The sequence below is a fragment of the Octopus sinensis genome, linkage group LG9, assembly GCF_006345805.1.
Source record: "Octopus sinensis linkage group LG9, ASM634580v1, whole genome shotgun sequence".
Taxonomy (NCBI): Eukaryota; Metazoa; Mollusca; class Cephalopoda; order Octopoda; family Octopodidae; genus Octopus; species Octopus sinensis.
This window is the reverse complement of record NC_043005.1, coordinates 493,502-518,946: the sequence shown is the minus strand read 5'-3', so window position 1 is coordinate 518,946 and position 25,445 is coordinate 493,502. Positions and strand designations below refer to the sequence as shown.

The 25,445-nt window shown below is 39.3% G+C and overlaps 1 long non-coding RNA gene across 1 annotated transcript; it reads right to left on the bottom strand.

The window, feature by feature from the left end:
• Positions 1–265: 265 nt before the first annotated feature.
• LOC118764744 lies at positions 266–10,149 on the bottom strand. Its single transcript, XR_005000540.1, has 3 exons — positions 10,138–10,149; positions 1,175–1,182; positions 266–478 (listed from the first exon to the last, which is right to left on the bottom strand). It is a non-coding gene; the product is annotated as an uncharacterized LOC118764744 (long non-coding RNA).
• Positions 10,150–25,445: the final 15,296 nt, after the last annotated feature.

The window sequence follows — 25,445 nt, the reverse complement described above, 5'->3', positions numbered from 1 at the left end:
TGGCATCTGCTCTGCTTCCTTTATTGATTGGGCATATTATTCCCTCCTTCAGCTTGCTTGGCAGTCTGCCATTTGCAAGAAAGCTCTGTTTTTACTAATGTTTTTACTAACCAGGCTTCTTTGTCTACTCTCTCCCTCTCATAAAATTGTTGCAATCTTTATCCAATCTACATCAGTGTTGTTTTTAGGCGGGACCTTTCACTACTTTTGGCATGTTGGTTGAGGCGATTTGCAACCTTCGTCCGTCATATCATGAGAATCTTCCTCTCCTTTGGAATCTTGTTCCAATTTGTTGTGGCCTTGTGCTCTGGAACATATTTCTGGCATATGGCTTGCATAACAGACATGAAATATTCTAGTTTCATGCCAATGTCTGGTGTGGAGAGATATTTCGGACAGTCCTGTCTGCGGATCTCTTTTTGGATCGGTTTCCAGTCTACTTTGTGGAAGTTCCGATTGGAGAGATTTCGGGTGCTTCCTTTTGGCTGTATGCCTCTGGCTTCTTTCGGCCCAAACATAGAAAGCTCTATTATGTTGTGATCCGAGACTAATGTCGGCGTTACTTTCACATCATGAATGATGTCTATATTGTTTGTGAAGCAGAGATCCAAAATGTTATTTTCCCTCGTTGGTCTGAGTACAACTTTTTCCATGACTAGTGCATTGGTGCGGTAGAGCAGGTGACTCCACCTGTGTTTGTTTGCAATGAGTCGTTCCTGAGAGCATGAGTTTTACTTACTGTGTGTGTAGGAGGTCGTAAATATTTCCATTTCATATTGCCATAGTGAAATGATGTTTCACCACTTGTCATACGTCTGCAGATGCTTCAACATAAAGAGGCTCAATACAGGGCGCTCCCCATGTGTGTTTATTTCTGTAGGCATTCTTTGCCTAGCTTATAAATTATTATTGATTTTTATGTCTATACAAATAGTTGCGCTTCTCTCACATAAATTCTTTCCTATGCGAGTGAGTCGAAACTTTCCAACAGTTTCTCCCAACACACGGCAAACGATACTTCGGAGCCAGTTTCTCAGAACTGCCTCCATTGTTCCTAGAAATACAGACCTTTCGTAATTACCGCTTTATTTGGATCAGTTCTGCCACACGGAGCACGGATTACTTTCTACACTAAAGTGCTTCCATTACTATTATATAAATGAAATGTATACACCGTGCTCACTAACGGAACTAGAATGTGTGCCGCCCGGGGTGGCCCCTACGTTTGCCGCATCCAGACCCCTTTAAAAGTGCCGCCCTGGCGGACCACACCTACCGCCCTACGCCAGCTATGCTAGTGACCCTGCTATATATGTTATGTTCCACTGCACCATTACTATTAGCAAACATTGGCATCGGATTGGCATGCAACAGAATTTCTTGTGTAGTCTTTCCTTTTCTCTACATTCTTGTCCGAATCTCATCTCTCAGGCCACTTATGCCTTTCGCTGTTTCATTATCGATAAATTACTAATTCCCTTCTTTGTGCCGATTCTCATCTCTCTGCCTCCTTTTCTTCCTCACTGCAAGGATTCTGTTTCTGTCAGAGCTCGCGAAACACGAGAACCAGCATGGTTTGAATGTCCAAGACTATCCGTGTATCATGACAGACACCCGACGCTTCTATAACGAGAGGAGGACACACTGAATGGAGTATTGTCCGAGTTATTCTCCGCTCGTTAATACAACGCTGTCTACAAAGAGGAAAGCTATCAAGCGTCTCATATGAATATCTAGTCCTATATTCAGTTTAAATATTCAAATTCCACCAAGAAAGATTTAGTTATGTGAAAGGCTTAGTGAAGAAGACGGAAGAGTTGATTTAATCCATGCGTTTTAGGGTACGCGTCATCGAGAAGGGATTCCATGCAACAATTTGCAAGTCAAAAATATTTGAAACTAAAACATGTCTCCCTTGAATTGAATCTCCTCTATTTGATTACAAAACGGAGAGATTACGACATTTAGCTGACCGCAACCATCCGTTACGAAAAAGGGGTTTTCATAAATATTTATTGGTAGAATCATAAGAGGTTTCAAGTGAATAAGAACTGTGAATAAAATTACGAAAGCCAATGAAAAATATATAAAGTTCAGTGCAGTTTATGTGTGAGAATCTGAGAAGATAGGGAGCTGAAGACAATGAATTTCTGAGAATTCGTCTTTGTTTTCTAGCAGAACGTTAATCTGGAAATAGTATAAATTGCAGGAATGAAAGTTGGTACGGAAAGTGAAACGGAAGATGCTGTGAGAAGTTCCATTCAACCGGTTAAGTGTGTGTCAGGTAAAAACAAAAAAACAAAAAAACAAAAAACAAAGAGAATAAGAGACTTAAAAAGAAAAAAAAGAAAACAGAAGAGAGCAAAACGAAAAAGAAAAAAGAAAAAAGGAAAGAATAAAAGCAGTAAAGTTACATAAAGAAAATATGCTCCAGAGTTTAGCCTTCCTGCTTAGTGAAAGCTATACTGTTTGCAAATGCAACGAGATCATTAGATTTATGAATATAAAGATCTCCGTAACAACGAAGCCATTGCATGTGGGTGGGTGTATGCACACATTCCTTACCTGTTTATCAATATAAAGATTCCTGATTAGTGAAAGCTATACTGTTTGCAAATGCAACGAGATCTTTAGATTTATCAATATAAAGATTTCAGTAACAATGACGCCATTGTGTGTGTGTGTGTGTGTGTAATCTTTTATGTGTTTCAGTTATTACAATCACGGACTTCGGCCATGCAGGAGCACTGCTTTTAGACGAAGAAATAGAAGCCAGAACTTATTCTCTGTAGGCCTAGTTCTTATTCTCTCGATCTGTTTAGCCGAACCGCTAATTTACGGGGAAGTAGAAACACCAACACCGGTTCTGAAGTGAAGGTGGGGGACAAACACACAGACAGAAATACAAATATATACATATATATATATATATATATATATATGTGTATATGTGTGTGTGTGTGTGTGTGTGTGTGTGTGTGTGTGTGTGTGTGTGTGAATATATTCTTTTATTCTTTTACTTTTCTCAGTAACTTGACTACGGCCATGCTGAGGCACCGCACATAGGCGAACAAATCGACGCCAAGACTTATTCTTGGTAAGCATAGTACTTATTCCAGCAGATTCTTTTGGCGAACCGCTACGTGACAGGGATGTAAACACATCAGCTTCAGTTATCAATCGATGAGAGGTGGAGATAAACAGAGACAGATAGACAAACACTCCCCCCCCGGCAATATATATATATATATATATATATATATATATATATATATATATATATATATATATATATATATATATATATATATATATATATATATATATATATATATATATATATATATATATATGTATATAAGGTCGATATAACCCGTAGGATGAGTTCCTGGATCTTAAGAACTTTCCGGTCCAGAGAACAAGGTGTCATCATACCACTTTTTTCCTCCTTTGTACGGCCACACCTTGAATACTGCTGCCCACTGTGGTCTCCTCACACAAGACAAAACATCTCCAGAATTGAGTCACCCGAGAGGGCTCTCACTAACCAAATTGAAGGCATGGCTGCTCTCGATTATTGGGATCGCCTTAAAGCCTTGAAACTTTACTCCCTCCAGCGACGCCGTGAGCGGTACATCATTGTACGATGTGGAAAATATACCGCCAACTTTGCCCAAACGACCTAAACATTAGCTTCAAGGTTCATCCAAGACTTGGACCACGGGCTATACGTCCCCTGCCAAACTCAAGATCACAACATACATGTACATTGCAACATAATTTCTTTTTCTCAACAGGCCCTGCCCTATTTAACATTGTCCCGAGGGAGATCAAAGAGGAAAAGGATCCCATCAACTTCAAACAGAGTCTGGATAGATTCCTTCAAAGAATACCAGATAAGCCACCCATAATTGGATACAACTCACCCAACAAGAACACACTACTTGAACAAAACTGGATACAACTCACCCAACAAGAACTCACTACTTGAACAAAATTGACTTAAACAGGATTCGAATAATCCTATCAGGTGGTGCTATTAAGTTAGACATGGCCTGGACCAATCTCTGGTCGAAACATATCTAAGTTTTATCTAAGTTTTTATTATACATATATATATATACATATATATGTAGTGCCTCTGTTGAACTGGATGGACGTCTATTTGTTTCTCTCCCAAGTCAGTAGCAAGCTACACAGCTTCAAAACTTAACTGACCTTAAATATATATATATTTGTAATCACGTGTTTGCCTACAAACCCGTAAGTACGTTTTTATTTAACTACAAATTGTTATATACACTTGTTTTTTTTTAATATCCTCAAACAACCAAATAATCAAAACTCACACCCTTAAGAGAGAACATTTATATATTGATACACTTCTTTAACTCCCAAGAAAGAATATATATATATATCAAAAATCAAAAGAAAAACAAACATGACTAGCTTGCAGGCCTGCAACAGACGAAATTGGTCTGATAATGAAATTGATGTTTTAATAAACACATGGTTCTCTCTTTCCCAAACAGAAAATTTAAATGTTTTGTGTTTGAATGAGATTGCCGAAAAAACATCACAAGTGGTCAACACACGATCCGTCAAACAGATTCGTAGCAAGCTGAAACATATCGAAGTATCTTTCAAACTGACAAAAGGCCATTTTGAAAAGCTTCTTTATATTTTCACTGTTCAAGAACAGCAACAGCTAGAAAATCAGCAGCACACAACAACAACAACAACAACAGAATGAACCACTCCTGGTTCCCAGCACAATGGCTGACCCTAACATCGGTCAAGCACAACAACAACAACAACAACAGCCACAGCAACAAGAACAACAACAGCCACTCCTCAACTCTAGCATACTAGATGATTCACTAAATGCCAGTATCTTTTCACCGCTCTCACGGCAACCACCACAATTATCATCATCATCATCACCACCGCTGCCACTATCGTCTTCTATCACCAAAAATACCAACAAAAAAACAAATATGAAACCACTGCTCTCTTTCCCCACATCACCACCTCAATACTACTGCAGTAACAAAAACTTAAAGAAACATAGGAAGCAGAATGCGCCCCCCACGGCACAAACAAGAAACCCCAAAATATGCCGCTATTCACTGCGCCAGAGACTCTGCACAAATAGTGACTGCATCTTCACGCATCTACCCGGCACTAGACGCACTACCGGTCAAGGCCAAAGCACGCATCCCACAATAACATCAACACCACCAAATAGTAAATCGAAATTCAAAACACACACGACTCGTAGTCCCAAAATCTGCCGGTATTCCCAACGTGAGAGAACATGTCTGCTGAGTGACTGTCCCTTCACTCATCTTCCAGGGACCCGACGCACAAACAGAAACGGGGCTTCAAGCCAACACACAAACCTGAATAAAAATAAAAATAGAAACACACCATGCTGCAGTAATCCTGGTCCAGTCTTTTCAGGAAGACACAAAAACAACAACAACAAAAGTGGAAACTACAACCCCATTCAACAGTGCAACCACACCCCCAGCCAAAAACTTCTCCCTAAGCAGGAAAATTCTTTTTTAGCCATGTTGAACATGGCAAAAGAGATACACAAAAATATTCTAGCCATCACTCAACACCATCCTATGCTATTACCCCAGTGCACCAATTCCCCACATTGCTGCCACTAACACACACAAAAAATCCAAGCCCCCTGCAACAGTCAAAACCAGCCACTACACTAACTTCCACATTTCTACTCAATGCACAAGGTGTCAGCCCTTCCATCAATGCACAAAAATGGAAGGTCCAATTCATTGAAGACTGGGTTGGTAACCATCCACACCACATCCCTTTCTTCATTCTCACTGAGACCCACCTTGACAACTCCCACTTGGAAGCCGAAGTGAGAGTGAAGAATTTCACAACCATCCGCGCGGATCGTATCGGCAGGAGGAAGGGTGGAACTGCCATTTTCCTGCATGACTCGTTTACGGCAGATGGAAATAGTATATTCTCCAACGGCTACTGTGAATCAGTCACCGTGCACAACAAAGCCAATGACCTGACAGTAATTGGGTTCTATAGGCCGCCCCAAAAACCCATACTGTGCTTTAAAGAATGCCTCAACAGCATTAAGTGCTTTATTCAACAGTGCCATTCTAGCAACCTACTCATGATGGGAGACTTCAATCTACCCTGTGTTGACTGGACTACAAACTGTTTGAAACCAAGCACTCCCGCCTCAACCGCTGACAAAGAAGCAGCAGAGTCACTTTTCGACTTTACGAATGAGTTTTTCTTGTCCCAACTTGTCCTTGCACCAACAAGACATCAGAACATTTTGGACCTAGTGTTTAGTAACCACACTAACACTATACATAACGTTACAGTGGAAAAAAACCCTTCTTTCAGACCATGACATGGTTCTCTGTAACATGAAATTCCACCAGCCGAAAGCTAATCCTAGTGACCTCCCTCCAGCCCACACATTTGACAACATGGATCTCCATAATGCCAACTGGGATGCAATCAGGAACGAGCTATCACATGTTGACTGGTCCTTTACACATACACACATCTCCACCAACCATAAAACATCTTGGCAGATCTTTGTAGACACCGTCACAGACATATGTGCAAAACACTCCCCACCAAGACCTGTGAACAAAAAGTGCAGAATCCCCCAAAACAGAAAAACCATTATCAGAAAAATAAAAAGAACAAACAAAAAATTAACAAACTAAAGTACTGCCAACAGCAACACACACATTCGACGGCTATCGCACTGCTTGAATCCAAAAAATATAACCTCCAACAATGCATGAAGACCCTCATCAATAACCAAAGATCAGCTGAGGAGAAGTGGGCCATTGAAAAAATCAAAATAAAACACCAAAGTGTTCTTCTCATTTGCGAGGAAACGCAGGGTCACTGTCTCCATTGTTGGCCCTCTAATTGATGAAACTGGCACTCTCCAAGTAAATGCCAAATCCATGGCCGAGATACTGCAGAAACAATACTGCTCTGTTTTCAGCAATCCTGATATGGCCGATCTGGGCTGTATCAGTGATGTCAACCCCCAACACACTATATCGGACATAACGTTTAGTGCCCCTGATGTCTTAGCGGCGATAAACGAAATAAAACACAATTCAGCAGTAGGCCCCGATAGGTTCCCTGCTTGTGTCCTGAAGGTGTGTCGACACCAACTTGCATCTCCCCTTGCTAATTGTGGAGAAACTCACTGGATGCTGGCTATATTCCAAAAAACCTTCTGTCCCAGTCTGTTGTCCCAGTTTTCAAAAAGGGAAACAAGTCCCTTGCAGTGAACTACCGTCCGATCTCACTCACCTCTCATATCATCAAGGTATTTGAGAGGGTGGTGAGATCTCGAATAACCCAATTTCTGGAAAGCAACAGACGGCTGATCTCCAACCAACATGGGTTCCGTAATGGAAGGGACTGCCTAACGCAGCTCCTGCATCACTTTGATGACATTTTGAGAGCTTTGGGAGAGGGCTCCAACACCGATGTCATCTACCTTGATTTCAGTAAGGCCTTCGACAGGGTCGATCACAAGATCCTATTGAAAAAACTATCCAACATTGGTGTCTCTGGAAAGTTACTGAAATGGATCAAGTGTTTCCTGACAGACAGATCTCAACATGTTGTAGTTGAAGGGGTAAAATCAAGCCCAGCCAAAGTCAGTAGTGGCGTTCCGCAAGGCACTGTGCTGGGCCCACTTCTTTTCATCATTTACATTAATGACATTAATGACATCATCAAGCACAGCAACATAAAAATCTTTGCAGATGATTCCAAGCTACAGAAGGTCATAAATGAGGCGAGTGACCGGACATGCCTTCAGTCAGATCTACTGGCTGTTATCCAATGGGCAGAAAAAAACAATATGCTGCTGAACGAGGATAAATTTGAGTTAATCCACTTTGGAAAAGAGGATGCCCTGAAACTCCCATACTCCCTTCCTTCAGGTGAAACTCTCGCGGCATCCAACAACATCAGAGACTTGGGAGTAATTGTGGACAACAACATAAGCTGGTCCACTCATATAAACACCAAAGTTGACATGGCCCGCAGAATGTGTTCCTGGATTCTCAGAACTTTCCAGTCGAGAGATATCCACACCATTATCCTTCTCTTCTCCACTTTTGCCCGACCCCACCTTGAATACTGTTGTTCACTGTGGTCTCCCCACACAATACAAGGTATCATAAAGGTTGAAGCACCTCAAAGGGCAATCACAAAAAAGATAGATGGCATGACAGGCCTCGACTATTGGGGTCGACTAGAAAAGCTAAAACTCTATTCTCTCCAACGTCGTCGTGAGCGCTACATCATCTGCATGATGTGGAAAATATTCCATCAGCATTGCCCAAATGATGTTGGCATCACCTTCAAGGTACATCCAAGGCTTGGGCCCCGTGCCATCCGCCCAAAACAAAAATCGCACTCTCATCTCATAACAACAATACGGCACAATTATTTCACCTCAATTGGCGCCGCTCTCTTTAACATTACACCAAAACACATTGAAACAGAAACTGACCCTATAGGGTTCAAGAGGTCTTTGGACAGATTCCTTCAAGAAATCCCGGATAAGCCCCCTACACCCGGATATGTCTCTGTAAACAATAACTCTCTACTTGAATGGGCCATAATGCCCAAATTCTGACTTGAAAGACTTCACCAGGTGGTGCTATTAAGTTAGACATGGCCTGGGCCAATAATGGCCGAAACCTAACAAAGTATCAAAGTATCAAAGTATATATGTATGTATGTATATACATATATATATATATATAACTTTAATTGTTCCACCTCTTTGTGTTGTTGTCTTTTTCTGTTTTCTCGTTTGGATTAACCTTATGTATATATATATAATATATATATATATATATATATATATATATATATATATATATATATATATATATATATATGTATATACATATATATACATATATATGTATATACATATATATATATATATATGAATATATATGTATATAAAAGGGGTTAAGACCCCCTTCGGTCATGAATGACCATGGGATAGCACCTAGAATGTTACCCTCCAAGACACAAGTCCACGCCACCAGTGTTATCCAAGGGAAAGACAAAGCTTGGCACCAGTGACGTTGCAACTCATTTCTACAGCTGAGTGAACTGGAGCAAGGTGAAATAAAATGCCTTGCTCAAGAACACAACACGCAGCCCGGTCCGGGATTCGAGCTCACAACCTCACGCTCGTAAGCTCGACGCTCTAACCACTGAGCCATGCGCTTTCATACATACATATATATATATAAAAAATATGTACATACATTTTTATAATTTCAGCTCATTGCTGTGGCCATGTTGGAGCACCACTGTTTTGCTACACTGATTACTGAGATCCTCCTCTAATATATGCCACTTGGTTTAGAATGGAGTTTGATATAGCTACCCTCATTTGCACCTCTTGCCTTGAGGTACGTTCATCTGGGACTCTCGACAGGAAGTCGTCCAGCTTTGATTGAAAAACGCCTACATCTACTTTGTGCAGATTCCTCAGGTTCTTTGGGAGAATATTAAACAAGATTTGGGCCCCCGAAACACAGGTTGTTGCAGTAACTGGTCCTGAAGCTCGATGGCATTGCTGGGATATTTGGCACTGTACAGTGTCGACCCGTTCTTTGCATTGATGTAGCTTCCAATGCCAAAATGTGGCACAATTCCTTCCAGGATCTTCCAGATGTATATATTACTGCATACCTCTCCCACCTTAGCTTCAGGGAGTAGAGTCTTAGCTGTTGCAGCCTTTCCAATTAGCTGAGCTGTTGCAATGAGACGATCTTCTTTGTGAAGCTTCGCTGGATTGCTTCAAGGTCCGCTGTTAATTTTACACTGTTGGGTGACCATAGCTGGAAGCAGGAATCCATGCAGCTGGAGAAGAATGTCCTCCAGAGGACCATCATGGTTTCCTTCTCGCTCGTTCTGAATATTCTCAGGATCCATCGAGTCAGTTGTCTGCACTTTGTCACCATCCTGGTAATGTGCACTTGAAAAGCGGTATCATCACGCATGTCGATACCCAAGTCCTTCATTGACTTAGGCTCTGGGATTAAAATTCCCTGTGGACCAGTGTACCCTGTAAGTTTCATATTCAGTTTTGGATGCTGGTAGCGCAGGGCTTGGAATTTTTCAGCATTTAACTGCATATTATTATCCTCAGCCCATCTGTAAATTGAGGTCATCTCCTGCTGCAGGTGCGCAACATTGCTGGGCTTCTGTATTTTCTACGAGACATTCGTATCGTCTGCGTACCTTGCAAGGGTAGCTATCCGGGCAGTTGAGGGCATATCTAAGAGGGCCACTATGAAAAGCAGCGGTGCCAAGACAGTGCCCTGTGGAACACCGCTCACTATTTGTGTTTTCGTTGAGGAGGCGCTATTGGCCACTACTTCCTGACTTCTATCTTTCAGAAAGTCATGAAAGCACACAGCAAGTTTTCCTGCTACGCCGAGAAATCGCAGTTTGTGGCATATCATACCCTAAACAACAGCTTTTGCGAAATCAAGGTATGTTACGTCCACATTTGAGTTGTTGAGTAACTGCCTCGACACCAAGTCATAATGTTGTAAGAGCTGGGTCAGGCAGCTCCTACCTGTTCGAAAGTCATGCTGGGTATCACTCAACAAATTATTTTCTTCAAGGTATGCAATTGGTTTCCCTCTGACGATCCGTTCCATGACTTTGCTGATGTGTGAAGTTAGAGAGATATGCCAATAATTTTTGGCATCTGCTCTGCTTCCTTTGTTGACTGGGCATATTATTACCTCCTTCAGCTTGCTTGGCAGTCTGCCATTTGCAAGAAAGCTCTGGAAGAAAATCTGGAGGGGTTTTGCCAGGGCATGCTTACACGATTTGAGGAGGATTGCTGGTAAACCATCAGGACCATCCGTTGAGTTTGCGTCCACTTCATCTATGGTTAGTAAATCTTCGCTAATGTCGATGTATTCCATCGTAATTGCCTCGCTGGTTATAGGTGAGGCGGCAAACAAAGTCCACCGGTTGATTCACTTGTCTGTGTTCCAACGGAGTGATAAAGACACTTTTGAATTGGTCATTCAGTACCTCACTGATCCTGGTTGGGCTTTCTGTGAGGGTGCCATCCTTTAGGAAGAGGGATCCTATCTTGCGGTGCATTGATGCTGTTTCTGTGGCGTAATGAAAGAAGGCCTTTGGATTTGACTTAATGTTTTTACTAAACCAGGCTTCTTCGTCTATTCTCTCCCTCTCATAAAATTGTTTCAAGCTTTTTCCAATCTACATCAGTGTTGTTTTTAGGCGGGACCTTTCACTACTTTTGGCATGTTGGTTGAGGCGATTTGAAACCTTCGTCCGTCGTCTCATGAGAATCTTCCTCTCCTTTAGAATCTTGTTCCTATTTGTTGTGGCCTTGTGCTCTGGAACATATTTCTGGCATATGGCTTGCATAACAGACATGAAATATTCTAGTTTCATGCCAACGTCTGGTGCCGAGAGACATTTCGGACAGTTGTCTGCGGATCTCTTTTTGGATCGGTTTCCAGTCTACTTTGTGGAAGTTCCGATTGGAGAGATTTCGGGTGCTTCCTTTTGGCTGTATGCCTCTGGCTTCTTTCGGCCCAAACATAGAAAGCTCTATTATGTTGTGATCCGAGACTAATGTCGGCGTAACTTTCACATCATGAATAATGTCTATATTGTTTGTGAAGCAGAGATCCAAAATGTTATTTTCCCTCGTTGGTCTGAGTACAACTTGTTCCATGACTAGGGCATTGGTGAGGTAGAGCAGGTGACTCCACCTGTGTTTGTTTGCAATGAGTCGTTCCTGAGAGCATGAGTCTTATTACTGAGTGTGTAGGAAGTCGATAAATATTTCCATTTCATATTGCCATAGTGAAATGATGTTTCACCACTTGTCATACGTCTGCAGATGCTTCAACATAAAGAGGCTCAATACAGGGCGCTCCCCATGTGTGTTTATTTCTGTAGGCATTCTTTGCCTAGCTTATAAATTATTATTGATTTTTATGTCTATACAAATAGTTGCGCTTCTCTCACATAAATTCTTTCCTATGCGAGTGAGTCGAAACTTTCCAACAGTTTCTCCCAACACACGGCAAACGATACTTCGGAGCCAGTTTCTCAGAACTGCCTCCATTGTTCCTAGAAATACAGACCTTTCGTAATTACCGCTTTATTAGGATCAGTTCTGCCACACGGAGCACGGGATACTTTCTACACTCAAGTGCTTCCGTTACTATTATATAAAAGAAATGTATACACTGTGCTCACTAACGGAGCTAGAATGTGTGCCTCTCGGAGTGGCCCCTACGTTTGCCGCATCCAGACCCCTTTAAAAGTGTCACTCTGGCGGACCACACCTACCGCCCTACGCCAGCTATGCTAGTGACCCTGCTATATATGTTATGTTCCATTGCACCATTACTATTAGCAAACATTGGCATCGGATTGGCATGGAACAGAATTTCTTGTGTAGTCTTTCCTTTTCTCTACATTCTTGTCCGAATCTCATCTCAGGCCACTTATGCCTTTCGCTGTTTCATTATCGATAAATTACTAATTCCCTTCTTTGTGCCGATTCTCATCTCTCTGCCTCCTTTTCTTCCTCACTGCAAGGATTCTGTTTCCGTCAGAGCTCGTGAAACACAAGAACCAGTATGGTTTGAATGTCCAAGACTATCCGTGTATCATGACAGCCACCCGACGCTTCTATAACGAGAGGAGGACACACTGAATGGAGTATTGCCCGAGTTATACTACGCTTGTTAATTATACAACGCTGTCTACAAAGAGGAAAGCTATCAAGCGTCTCATATGAATATCTAGTCCTATATTTAGTTTAAATATTCAAATTCCACCAAGAAAGATTTAGTTATGTGAAAGGCTTAGTGAAGAAGACGGAAGAGTTGATTTAATTCATGCGTTTTAGGGTACGAGTCATCGAGAAGGGATTCCATGCAACAATTTGCAAGTCAAAAATATTTGAAACTAAAACATGTCTCCCTTGAATTGAATCTCCTCTATTTGATTACAAAACAGAGAGATTACGACATTTAGCTGACCCCAACCATCCGTTACGAAAAAGGGGTTTTCATAAATATTTATTGGTAGAATCATAAGAGGTTTCAAGTGAATAAGAACTGTGAATAAAATTACGAAAGCCAATGAAAAATATATAAAGTTCAGTGCAGTTTATGTGTGAGAATCTGAGAAGATAGGGAGCTGAAGACAATGAATTTCTGAGAATTCGTCTTTGTTTTCTAGCAGAACGTTAATCTGGAAATAGTATAAAATGCAGGAATGAAAGTTGGTACGGAAAGTGAAACGGAAGATGCTGTGAGGAGTTCCATTCAACCGATTAAGTGTGTGTCAGGTAAAAAACAAAACCAAAACAAAAACAAAGAGAATAAGAGACTTAAAAATAAAAAATAGAAAACAGAAGAGAGCAAAACGAAAGAGAAAAAACAAAAAAGGAACGAATAAAAGCAGTACAGTTTCATAAAGAAAATATGCTGAAATTGTATAACCCTAGGCCGGAAACGAAGCCCAGATTTGAAAAACACGTAGACCAAAGTAACAAACAAACAAAAATAATAAAGCATGAATAAAATTTAAACCTGATGCTTGATGCACAACCAGGACACCACTTGGTCCAATCAGAACGTCAAGCTCCAGAGTTTAGCCTTCCTGCTTAGGGAAAGCTATACTGTTTGCAAATGAAACGAGATCATTAGATTTATCAATATAAAGATCTCCGTAACAACGAAGCCATTGTATGTGGGTGGGTGTATGCACACATTCCTTACCTGTTTATCAATATAAAGATTTCAGTAACAATGACGCCATTGTGTGTGTGTGTGTGTGTGTGTGTGTGTGTGTGTGTGTGTGTGTAATCTTTTATGTGTTTCAGTTATTACAATTACGGACTGCGGCCTTGCAGGAGCACTGCTTTTAGACGAACATATAGACCCCATAACTTATTCTCCGTAGGCCTAGTTCTTATTCTCTCTATCTGTTTAGCCGAACCGCTAAGTTACGGAGAATTAGAAACACCAACACCGGTTCTGAAGTGAAGGTAGGGGACAAACACACAGACAGAAATACAAATATATACATATATATATATATATATATATATATATATATATATATATATATATATATATATATATGTGTGGTGTGTGTGTGTGTGTGTGTGTGTGTGTGTGTGTGTGTGTGCGTGCGTGTGTGTGTGTGAATATATTCTTTTATTCTTTTACTTTTCTCAGCAACTTGAATACGGCCATGCTGAGGCACCGCACATAGGCGAACAAATCGACGCCAAGACTTATTCTTGGTAAGCATAGTACTTATTCCAGCAGATTCTTTTGGCGAACCGCTACGTGACAGGGATGTAAACACATCAGCTTCAGTTATCAATCGATGAGAGGTGGAGATAAACAGAGACAGATAGACAGGCACCCCCTCCCCAGATATATATATATATATTTATATTTAACATTTGTAAACATAATTATAACTTAAAAGATTATAGTTTTAATGATTTTTATAATGATAGACCTAATTATCTGAATTATGATAAATTTTATTTAGTTATTTATCGTCTTAATAATTGTAGGAATTTTGATGATGTAAAGCCTAAATTTAGTATTAAAATAAAAAATAAAAGAATAGTAATAAAACTTAAAATAAAATAAAATTTAATTCAATTAATGAAGATAATAAATTTAATACTATCACAAATATTTATAGTTATAATAATGATAGTTATAATATTTATAATGATAATGATAATAATTATAATAACAATAATAATAATAATGATAATAATAATAATAAAAATAAAAATAAAAATAATAATAATAATAATTATATTAATAATAATAATTGTAATAATAATAATAATAATAATAATAATAATAATAATAATAATAATAATAATAATAATAATAAAAAAGATTTAAATAAAAATAAAATTTGGTTAATCATTCCTTTTGGCGCTGAGGTTTAAAAAATCTCATTAAAGAGATTGTAAATATGATTGAAGTATTTATTAGGGATAATAAGAAATATTATGATATTTTTTCTAAAGATACTTTTGATGTTGGTTATTCAACTACTAATAATATTGGCAATATTATTTCTTCATGTAATATTTTTAAATTAAAAAATTCTATAGATATAGATTAAATATTAATTCCAATATTAATAATAAAGATGTAAGTTATTGTACGTGTAGGGATAAGTCCATATGTAAATTTAACAATTATTGTAAATTAGATAATGTAGTCTATAGGTGAATGGTAACTATAATAGATGATAAGAATTTGAATAATCGCTATTTAAATACTATTTATATAGGGTCCACTTCGAATAAAATGATATCTAGAATTTCTCAATATATGTATTCTTTTAGGAATAAAAATCTTATAAATTCAACAAGTTTCAGTAAATATATTTGGGACCTTAAATCAAGATCTATTAAATATAAATTAAATTGGGATATTATTTGTTGGGCTAAATCATATACTATAGGGAGTAATAATTGTTCTCGTTGTAATAACGAAATTAAGGAAATATTATTTAACAACAATTATGCGTTGGTAAATTTTGGACGAACGTAAAATTAAACGTAAATAATAATTAAAGTAACTTTACAATAGATTTAGCTAATAAATAAATAATTATATTATTTTTAAATATTTATTATAATAATATAAATCAATTCCAACATAATAATATATATTTGATTTAATTACTTATTATTTAGACTTTAAATTTATAGTAAATAGTCATTTAAATCTAATGCTATAATAATTCTATGTACCTATATATTACATTTAACTTATCTTTAGTATATATTAAACCTTATTCAATCTTATGTGGTTTATTTATTTATTGTAGATATTATTTAATAGTATTAGAGTATATTTTACTATTCTATTATATGTTATATTAATATTTTAAACAAAATGAAGAAAACTATTTCTTGGTTATATAGTTAGCTTATATTATGAGTTTGTCTATATTTGAACCATTTCTTATTTTGATTGCAATATTAATGGTTTGTACAAACATTGTGTATATTAATTAATTTTAATGTATATTTAGTGTCTTATATATATATATATATATATATATATATATATATAGAGAGAGAGAGAGAGAGAGAGGGAGATTTTAAAGCATATTTATTAATTGATTATTTTATTATTCTAGTTTATTTTTAACCTGATGAGTAGCTATATTTATATCGATGTGATTTTACTACTTCTATAATCATTTCTTAAATATAGCCACGAAACCCGTGTCGTTATTCTACCTAATATATACGTTATCATTATTATTTTTTTGCAATTTACTTAATATTCAGTATATTATTGTTATTTTAATTTTAATATTTCTATTATATGTAATTTTCTAGATGTTGTAATTTAATTGTTCATTTTGAATCGATAAAAGGTGTTTTTATCTTAATTTTTATATATATATATATATATTATATTTTGTGAAATTTGATTTAGTATTTCTAAATTGAATTTTTCCTCTAAGTTAGGAATAATATTCCCTCAGATAATAATAACTATATATATAACAATAAATGGTGGGGTTGTGTTGACCGCACGTGGAGAAATGATAGGCAAGGAAAAATTATAAAAAGGCAGAATTATAAAGAGGCAGAATTGAAGGTAAATTTTAGTGAAAATGGGTGTATGGAAAATTAAAAATTTTTTTTTTTTAATATATAAACTCCAACCGGTTGTCGTCGCAATGCGACTTTTCAAGAATTGTGAGGTGAAAAGAAATTTTTTTTATGATTGAGGAGGGGGAAAAAAGAAAATTACATTGTTTTTGCAAAAAAATAATAAACATATACAAAAATTAAAAAATAGGTACACCGATACATTGTAAAGTGTTTGTGTATCTTGAGTTCAATGATAGTTCTTGGAAAAATTACCTTGGAGGATTGAGATCCACGTGATTAAATCCATGTGGTGTTTAATTTAGGATGTTTGTTAAATGAATGTCAAAACAGGAAATGGGGTAGGAGTTATCCAGTTCCCGTGAGTAAGGGGAGACAACTCTGTGGATTTTTTGCTCTTCAATTGGGGTTATCAATTTTTTGTAAGATAGGATATTAATAAACCTTAAATTATAAAATTATCATTTTAGCTTCATTTGCATTATCTTTTTATATATAATTGTTTGCTAACTTGACATTCAGATTTTAACACTTTATTTATATTGTTTTCTAATTATATTAATTTACATAAACCAATTTATAATTTCATTTCAGATTGTTATGTCATATATAATAATAATAATAATAATAATAATAATAATAATAATAATAATAATAATAATAATAATAATAATAATAATAATAATAATAATGATGTCTGTTATGATTTGGTTCTTAGGTGTTTTTATAATTAGGAGATCAAAGAAAGGGAGATGATGTTTGCTGAATTCCATAGTGAATTGCATGTTGGGATGTATGTTGTTCAGTATGGTTTTGAATTCCAGAAGCTTTTCATAAGATTCTTTCCATATGATGAAACAATCATCCAAATACCTTTTCCAGTTTTCCTTGAGGTAGATGTGGAAAACGTGTCCAAATTTCTGGCGTGATATCTCATACAGTGATAGTTCGAAGAAGCCCATTATGAGGTTCGCAAGGACTGGTGCAGCCTTGGTACCCATCGCAATACCACATTTTTGACGGTAGTGTGTGTTATCGAAGAGGAAATAATTATTTGTCTGAATGAACTTGAGTGATTCCGTAATGAAGGTCTTGTTAATGCGGTCAGGGAATGCTTCTGGGTGTTTCTCTAGCCAGAAATCAATTGCCTCAATACCATATTTATGTGGGATGTTGGAGTAGAGGTTGATGACATCAAAGGACACCAGGAGCGCCTCCTCGTTAACTGTTTTCGGGAGGTGTTTGAGCATGTCCAGATCATCCCTAATGAAACTTTTGATGTGAGTAAGGAAAGGTTTCAAAAGGATATCTAGGAAATTACTCAAGCGGTGTGTTTCACAGGAGGTGCCAGCCACGATGAGCCTTAGTTTTAGGTCCTCCGGTGCTTTGATGTTGATGTGGATGTCAGAGGAGAGTTTGCAGGTTTCGGTGATGTATTTGTTTTTATGGATTTTAGGAAGGCCATAAAAAAGGCTAGGCTTGCATTTGAAATTGGTGATATAATCCCTTTCTTTTTCTATGAGTCCCTGACCGAGTTGGAGTATGTGTGTGGTGAGGTTTTTGATTGTTTTTTGTTGTTTATAGTTGTTAATAACCTCATAGAAAGTGTTGTTGTTGTTTAGCATGGAAAACACTAGGTGTTTATAAAACTTCGTGTCCATAAGGACCACAGAACTCCCTTTGTCGGCTTCTTTGATGGTTAGGTCTTTGTCCAGTTGTAGGTCACGTAGGTTTTTCCATTCCTCCCTATTGAAGTTGGATTTTACCTTGGTTTTGCCTGGGGTAAAGGGGAGACTCTGGATATTTTTGCAAAAATCGTCCAGTGCCTTCTTTCTTCCTTTTGGTGGTAGGAAGTTACTTTTGTTTTTGATCTGTCAGAGCTTCTGTTAAACGAAGTTTTCTGCAGAATTCAGAAACGTCGTCCTTTCAAACAAGACCCACCCCAAAACCTGGATCTCTAATCATTGTAATACCCCACCCTCACCGACAAGAACCATCAAGAACCTCCCATACACTAGGAATTATCCCCTCCTCAATGCTTCCCTCTCTCACACTAATAATAAACAAGGCATTCTACCCACACCGATACATATAATACCCACCCAAAGAACCCCTTACAGTCCTCCGCTCTTCCATTGCAGGGAGAAAGGCAGGAAGTCATTGAGGTGTCGACCTCAACGAGAAGAAAGAGAAAGGTGAGCAACGGTGGTTGCTCACCAGGAGACGTGCATGTTGCGGGAGAAGAGGAGGACCCTTCGGATGTGCCTACGGAGGCCCCGACTCCCGCACCGAAAGAAGAAGAAAAAAGAGGAAGAAGAAAAACGGGAGACGGTCAGTGGATGTCGAACGAACCCGATGTTCCTCCGGTGGGAAGTGTGCCACCGGATCTAGAGGCTCTGTCAGTGGGAACTGTGCCACTGACAGAGCAGGATGAGACCTCTCTCTGTGAGGAAGAGGTTGTCATTCTCTGTCTCGAGGGAGGGCCTGTGGAGTTATACTTGGACAGTCTACTAGACCGAAAGCGATATGACTCGACCTGTATAGACTATCCAAGTTGGCCTCCGCAGGTGGCTGCAGAGGTCATAAATCAGAAAGAACTAATTGAGGCCAGGAAGACCTGTAACAAAGAAGATTCTGTTTCCCTCGGTCCGGGCCTGCCGATGCAGGCTTTCCTGCAGGCGACAGAAAACTTACTTGGGGCCCCGGATGAGGAAGACGAAGAATAATGAAAAATATATTTTTGTAATTTTTAATTTTAATTTTTGAATATTTTTATTACAATTTTGATTTATATTGATTTAAATTGAACAATGATTTCGCGGGGTTATCGGTCGGCGGGCGCCGGTGCCCCTCCCATTATTAACATTTTTTTCCATCCTTGTCGTTTTCATACACATTAATGTCTCTGTCCAGCCCGCGGCTACCTTTACCTATGTACGACCTTCATGGTCAATTCGATGAAATAAAATAGATATACCATACGCCATATACATATATAAATACATTATGTTGAACATTTTTAATATTAATATAACATAGAGCATAATTATTATGGCTTAACTTCAGCTTTGACGAAAAGATAAAAATTATTTATTTTGGATATTACAATTGATTTTCTTTGTATTAGGATGTATACAATGATAACCATATTCTAACTGTATGTTACTGGTAATGGAAGAATTGGTGACGCGCATCCTCGATGATAGTGATGCTGTTGACATCGTTTTATTGGACTTTGCCAAAGCTTTTGACTCGGTAAGCCACCGCCTATTACTTGTCAAGCTTCAAACATATAGTTTCCATCCGGATATTGTACGATGTGTTGGTGCCTTCCTCTCAGATCACTCCTTCCAAGTCCAAGTTAATGGTTCGCGATCCGACGTCTCCAGTGCGAGCAATGGCGTGCCTCAAGGTTCAGTGCTTGGGCCCTTATTGTTCTTAGTCTTCATAAATGACTTGCCCGACGACCTCACGCAACACACCCTTCTATTTGCCGACGATATCAAACTGGTCGCTCCTCGCGGTGATATAGAGGATCTTCGCCGATGCCTCCACCAAATTTAGAGGTGGTCTAACGAATGGGACCTGTGTCTGAATGTGTCAAAGTGCTGTCATCTGCCTGTTGGCTCTCCTCCTGCAACTCAACTTGATTTCGAGCCGGGTCGTCTGCTGCTGGAGAGGACCGATCAGGTAAAGGACCTGGGTATCTTGGTGGATTCCTCCTTTTCGCCTTCGGCCCAGTGCGTCCATGCTGCCAACAAAGCACGCGGAATTGTGTTCTTGATTCGACGGTCATTCGGAATGCTCACAGCAGCCATATTCCTACCACTCTATGTCACGCTGGTGAGACCCATATTGGAGTACGGGATTCAGGCCTCTTCTCCTTATCTCCTCAAAGACATACAGCATCTCGAAAGAGTCCACAAGCTGGCTACCCGCATGGTTCATGGTCTCAAAAGTTTTTCCTATGAAGAAAGGCTGAGGACGCTCGACCTTTATTCTCTAGAAAAACGCCGCCGCCGTGGTGATCTCATTCTCGCCCACAACATCATAAGCGGAAAGTGTAACCTCTCGAAAGAGCTGTTCTTCACTCCTGCTCCAAAGCGTCGGCTGCGGGGTCATTCCGAAAAGCTCTACATGCGACGATTTCATCTCAATCGAAGGAGAGGAGCTTTCCCTGTCCGGGTTGCGGATCCGTGGAACAAGCCGCCAGACGAGATGGTGAAGATGCCGATGACCGCTTTGTTCAAAGCCTCCCTTGACCTCAAGTGGCCTGAACTCTTTACATGAACACCACCCTGTACTTAACTCCATGTCCCCCTACATGGCCTTGCTATTTGCTTTTGAGCCAAATTAACTAACTAACTAACTAACTAACTAACTAACTAACATATGTTTATATTCATTTATATTTGTATACATATATTATATGTATGAATATATAGATATATACTAGCATTAAAAACCCGTCGATGCCGGGTCATAGTGCTAGTGCATGTATATATGTGTATGTATATATATGTACATATTACATGTACATCTATATATATACATCTACACATAAAATACAAAATACAAAGTTATATCTTGATATCGCTAGTGATAACAATACTCAAAATATATAACAGACTGGAATTGTTAGCCCGTCTCTTATAATTTCGATCAATTGTATCTTGTCCTCCCTCTTGTATAGAAGTGTGGCTACAATCCAGCCTACCTCTACTTCGGTGGGGGGGGGATTAAAAATTTTTTTGCGGGACGTCCTACGTCTCAGATATAAAGGTAAAAATAAAACATTTCCACTTTGCAAGTTCGAGTCGAGTACTCCCTCGAACCTTGCTTCTATCGTGGCGAATTTACCGCCTCTGATTAGATAACTTTCATAGTCGCACCAAGACACTTTTCGAAGGTGCTTTCCTCCATGTTGTTTTATTATTACCCACTAGGGGCTACATAGATGGGACAATACAATCTGATGATGGGGTCAGACACACGAATGGGTTTTTACAATAAATCGAATTTAAAAATTTTCATGAATTACAATAAATGGACAGAAATCGAATGATGGGACAGACCGGAAGACATTACGGGTGGAGCGGCAGCCCGTCGAGTAGGTCCGTAAAGGCCCTCCTCCTATCCAGTCCGCCGCACTCACCGAAAAGCTGAGCGAAGTGCTCCTGAAAGGCCTCACACATCTCCTCGGGTTCGTTTATCAACTCACCTTGTTGGTTTGTCAAAGATCGAATCGTGGCATCGTTACCATGCTGAGCTTCCACCACTCGGGTCCATCTCACGGCGTTGATTCCTTCACATCCCATATGGCGGATTCTAGCCCTGACAATGCAGCCCATGTGTTTGGCCTCGAGGTGCTGGTTTAACACCAGTCTCTTGGACGCCACCTGAGCCGCAGAGCCAGTTTTCATGGCTTCCTCTAATTCCTTAACTAGAGTAGTTTCCCTTCTAGCCTCTCTAGCCACTACTCCTATGCTATATCTAATAGACTCAAACTTGATGGCTCGTTTGAGGGCGTACCACCATTTGTTATTAATGATGGTACCAGATAGTGCCCTCTGAATTATATTCCTAATCCGGTCTTTGTACTCCTTAATCGCCAAAAGGGACGTATTAAGTTTCCAGTAACCGGATCCTCTATTTTTAACCTTATCTATGTCAAGCTTACAAGTGACCATTTTATGATCACTGTAGCTGATCGGGTAAAACTGTGGACACTTAGCTATTTTACTGTCTACTTTTCTAATTAGTATTCTATCTAAATATGACCTGGAAGATCCGTCGCTGTTTGACCATGTCCACAATGGAGCGTTCGGAAATTCCAGCCTATAAGGATCTGCTAGCTCAAAGCGGCTTAGCAGTTCCATGAAGCCACTGTTGCCTTTTCTATCTGGACGCGAGCCAACACAGTCTACATCCGCTTTGCAAATTGTGTTAAAGTCTCCTAGCACCACTAATGAATGCGAAGTACCAAGAAAGTTTTCTAGTTCACGAAAATAATCACTTTGCCCTGTATGGTTGGGTGCGTAAATTGCAACCAGTCTGATAACTTTACCATTACTGAACGTCAAATCCATGACGACCAGCCTACCTTCTGGATCTGCAAAAATTAACTTTTTCTCAGAAACCCGGTTTCTTTTTAATAGGACCAACACCCCACTCCCGCCTGTAGGACTGCCAGGAGAGAAAAAACTCTCGTAGCCGTCAAACAGCGGGAGTAGACCTCTTGGCCCCTCTAACCGGGTTTCTGTAGCAACAATAACATCTAAATTACGCGACCTGATATCATGCAGGAAGCGACCTTGCTTCCAGCCTGCTCCCAGGCCGCGCACATTCTAACAACCAACAGAAATGTAATCCATTACTTACCCTTATATCAGTGGTTCGGTTTTCTCTTGTTCTTCTAACTCTTTTTCTGGGCCTCGTGGAGGAGCTGACGTAGGCCCTCGAATATATGTGGAGATGTCACATCCAATCTAAGTGGGCCTACGTCATGGAAGAATTCTGACTTTATCCGCCCGTAATCCTTCCGGCCTATTCTGTAAATTACAAAGTCGTTTTTATTCACTACTTTCTCCACTTTGGCCATGGCTGCCAACACGTTTCCGAGTCTGCTATTTGCTGCCTTTACGGCCATATACGAGTTCATTGACTCTCTTTTCTTTTTTAAAATTACTCTGGGAGGGGTGGTTTCCGTTTTTCTTTTTTTTTCCGGTAATTTTTTCCCACCCCTCCTCATTTATCTTTTCCTCGCTCTTTTTTTCCTCCGCCGCTGGTTCTGCTGTCACCGTCACCTCCACACCTTCGGTCTTCCCTTCTGGGCCGTCCGACGCTGCTTCTGGTGACACATTATCTTCTTTTTCTCTTGGCTTAGGTGCTTCCTGCGGTTTGGGTTGGGGATGGCATTCCGCCCTTACATGACCCTTCTTGCCGCAGCCGAAGCACCTCGGCTTCCTGCCCTCCACGAACACTGTTATTTTCTCGTCTTCACTAATCTTTACCGTTTCTGAAATTTCTTCCAGTGTTTGCACCTCCGCCTGAATGGCTATCACTATTTTCTGCCCTTTCCAAAACTCCTCTTCCTCCACTGTGGCATGGAGGATGTTTATTTTTTCCTCCAGGCCTACCATCACTGCTGCCACCAGACATTCTGCATCTGCCTCTGGCGGTATGTTGTTCATTGAAATTTTCGACGTCCTTTTTCCTTTATACAATGGTAGTAAGACAATGTTTTCTGCTTTGATCGGCTCCATCGATAGTTTCTTCGCTATCTCCTCCGTAGTAAAACGCACCTCCACTGTGTCGTATCTTTTTCCTCTGTTTATATACGTTATTTTATCCATAAAAGGTTTTAGACAAAACTCTATTTTTTTTTCTTCGATTTTTTGGATCATTTTTGTCGTTGTGTCGTAAGTTTTATATATTATTCTTTTTTTTTCTATATCGTCATGTTTTTGTATGTTTGTGGCCACAGTCACTTCTGTGCCCTCTTTTTTTACACAGTCTGCAAAGTTTTCCAAATTTTCTATATTTATTTTTTTAATCTTTTCCCCGCCACTTCAGCGAATTTTTTCGCTGGAGTTGATGCTGGTACTGGTTTTTCCATTTTCTTGGGCGACGCCGCCTCTTTTTTCTTCGGCGACAACGCTTCTTTTTTTCTTGGCGCCAACGCCTCTTTTTTTCTTGGCGACAACGCCGGGTATTCATCCTCGCTCGTCACGGGCGAATAAGAGATGGGGGACTCCATCTTGAACAAATGGCTTTAACAAGCCTTTGGTAAATCCAAATTAATTGTAGTTTTCCCCCACGGAGGGGGGAACACCAACGCGAAGTCTTCGCGCGAAGGCTGACTTCGTCGGTTAGACAACAAAAGACAAAACAGGTAGACCAACAGTATATAATAACAGAGATAATAGTACGAGAGCAAAAATATATCAACTTACTAATAAACGCAAAAAATTGATTTCCTCCATGTTATTTCTTTATTACCCACCAGGGGCTACGAAGAATGGCGGACATAACAAAACATGGGGGACATAGAACAATATGATTAAATTTATGAGCAAATGAAAATGAAAAAATGATAATATGAAAGCGATGCTAACGGCCCCCTCCGCCAGCATCACTTACCTGTCCTTTTGTTTTCACTGTCACCTGAATGTTCATTCCCAATACGAAGAACATCCATATCCATTCTTACTCCGAAACTGTCCTCCATATATTCCACGAATTCATCGCTCATTCTTGTATCTTTCACCTCCCAATTCTCCCTTTCACACCTCAACACAAACTCATCTATATTCTTCTTTTCCAGCACTGCATATCTGGTCCCATCCATTTCATACCATTCATACTCCTCCATTACCCTTTCAACCTCTTTCTGTTCAGTCACAATATAAATGTTCGGCCTGGGTTCGTTTTCAAACTCTTGTCTGTCTGTATTATTATTTTTCTTTTGTTTTCTTGTTGGAGGGGAGCGGGTGGGTTCACTGTCTGCGGGGAAGGGTGGGATTCAGAGGGTGCGGGTGGTGTTGGGGTGGGTTGGGGCTTCGCACAGTTTTTCTTTTTCTTTCTTTTTCTCTTTTTCTTCCTTCTTCCCACTCTTGTTGCATCTCCTCTTCTTCTGTCGTTTCTTTTTCCCTTTGGTTCTCTTTGGTTTCTTCCTCTTTTG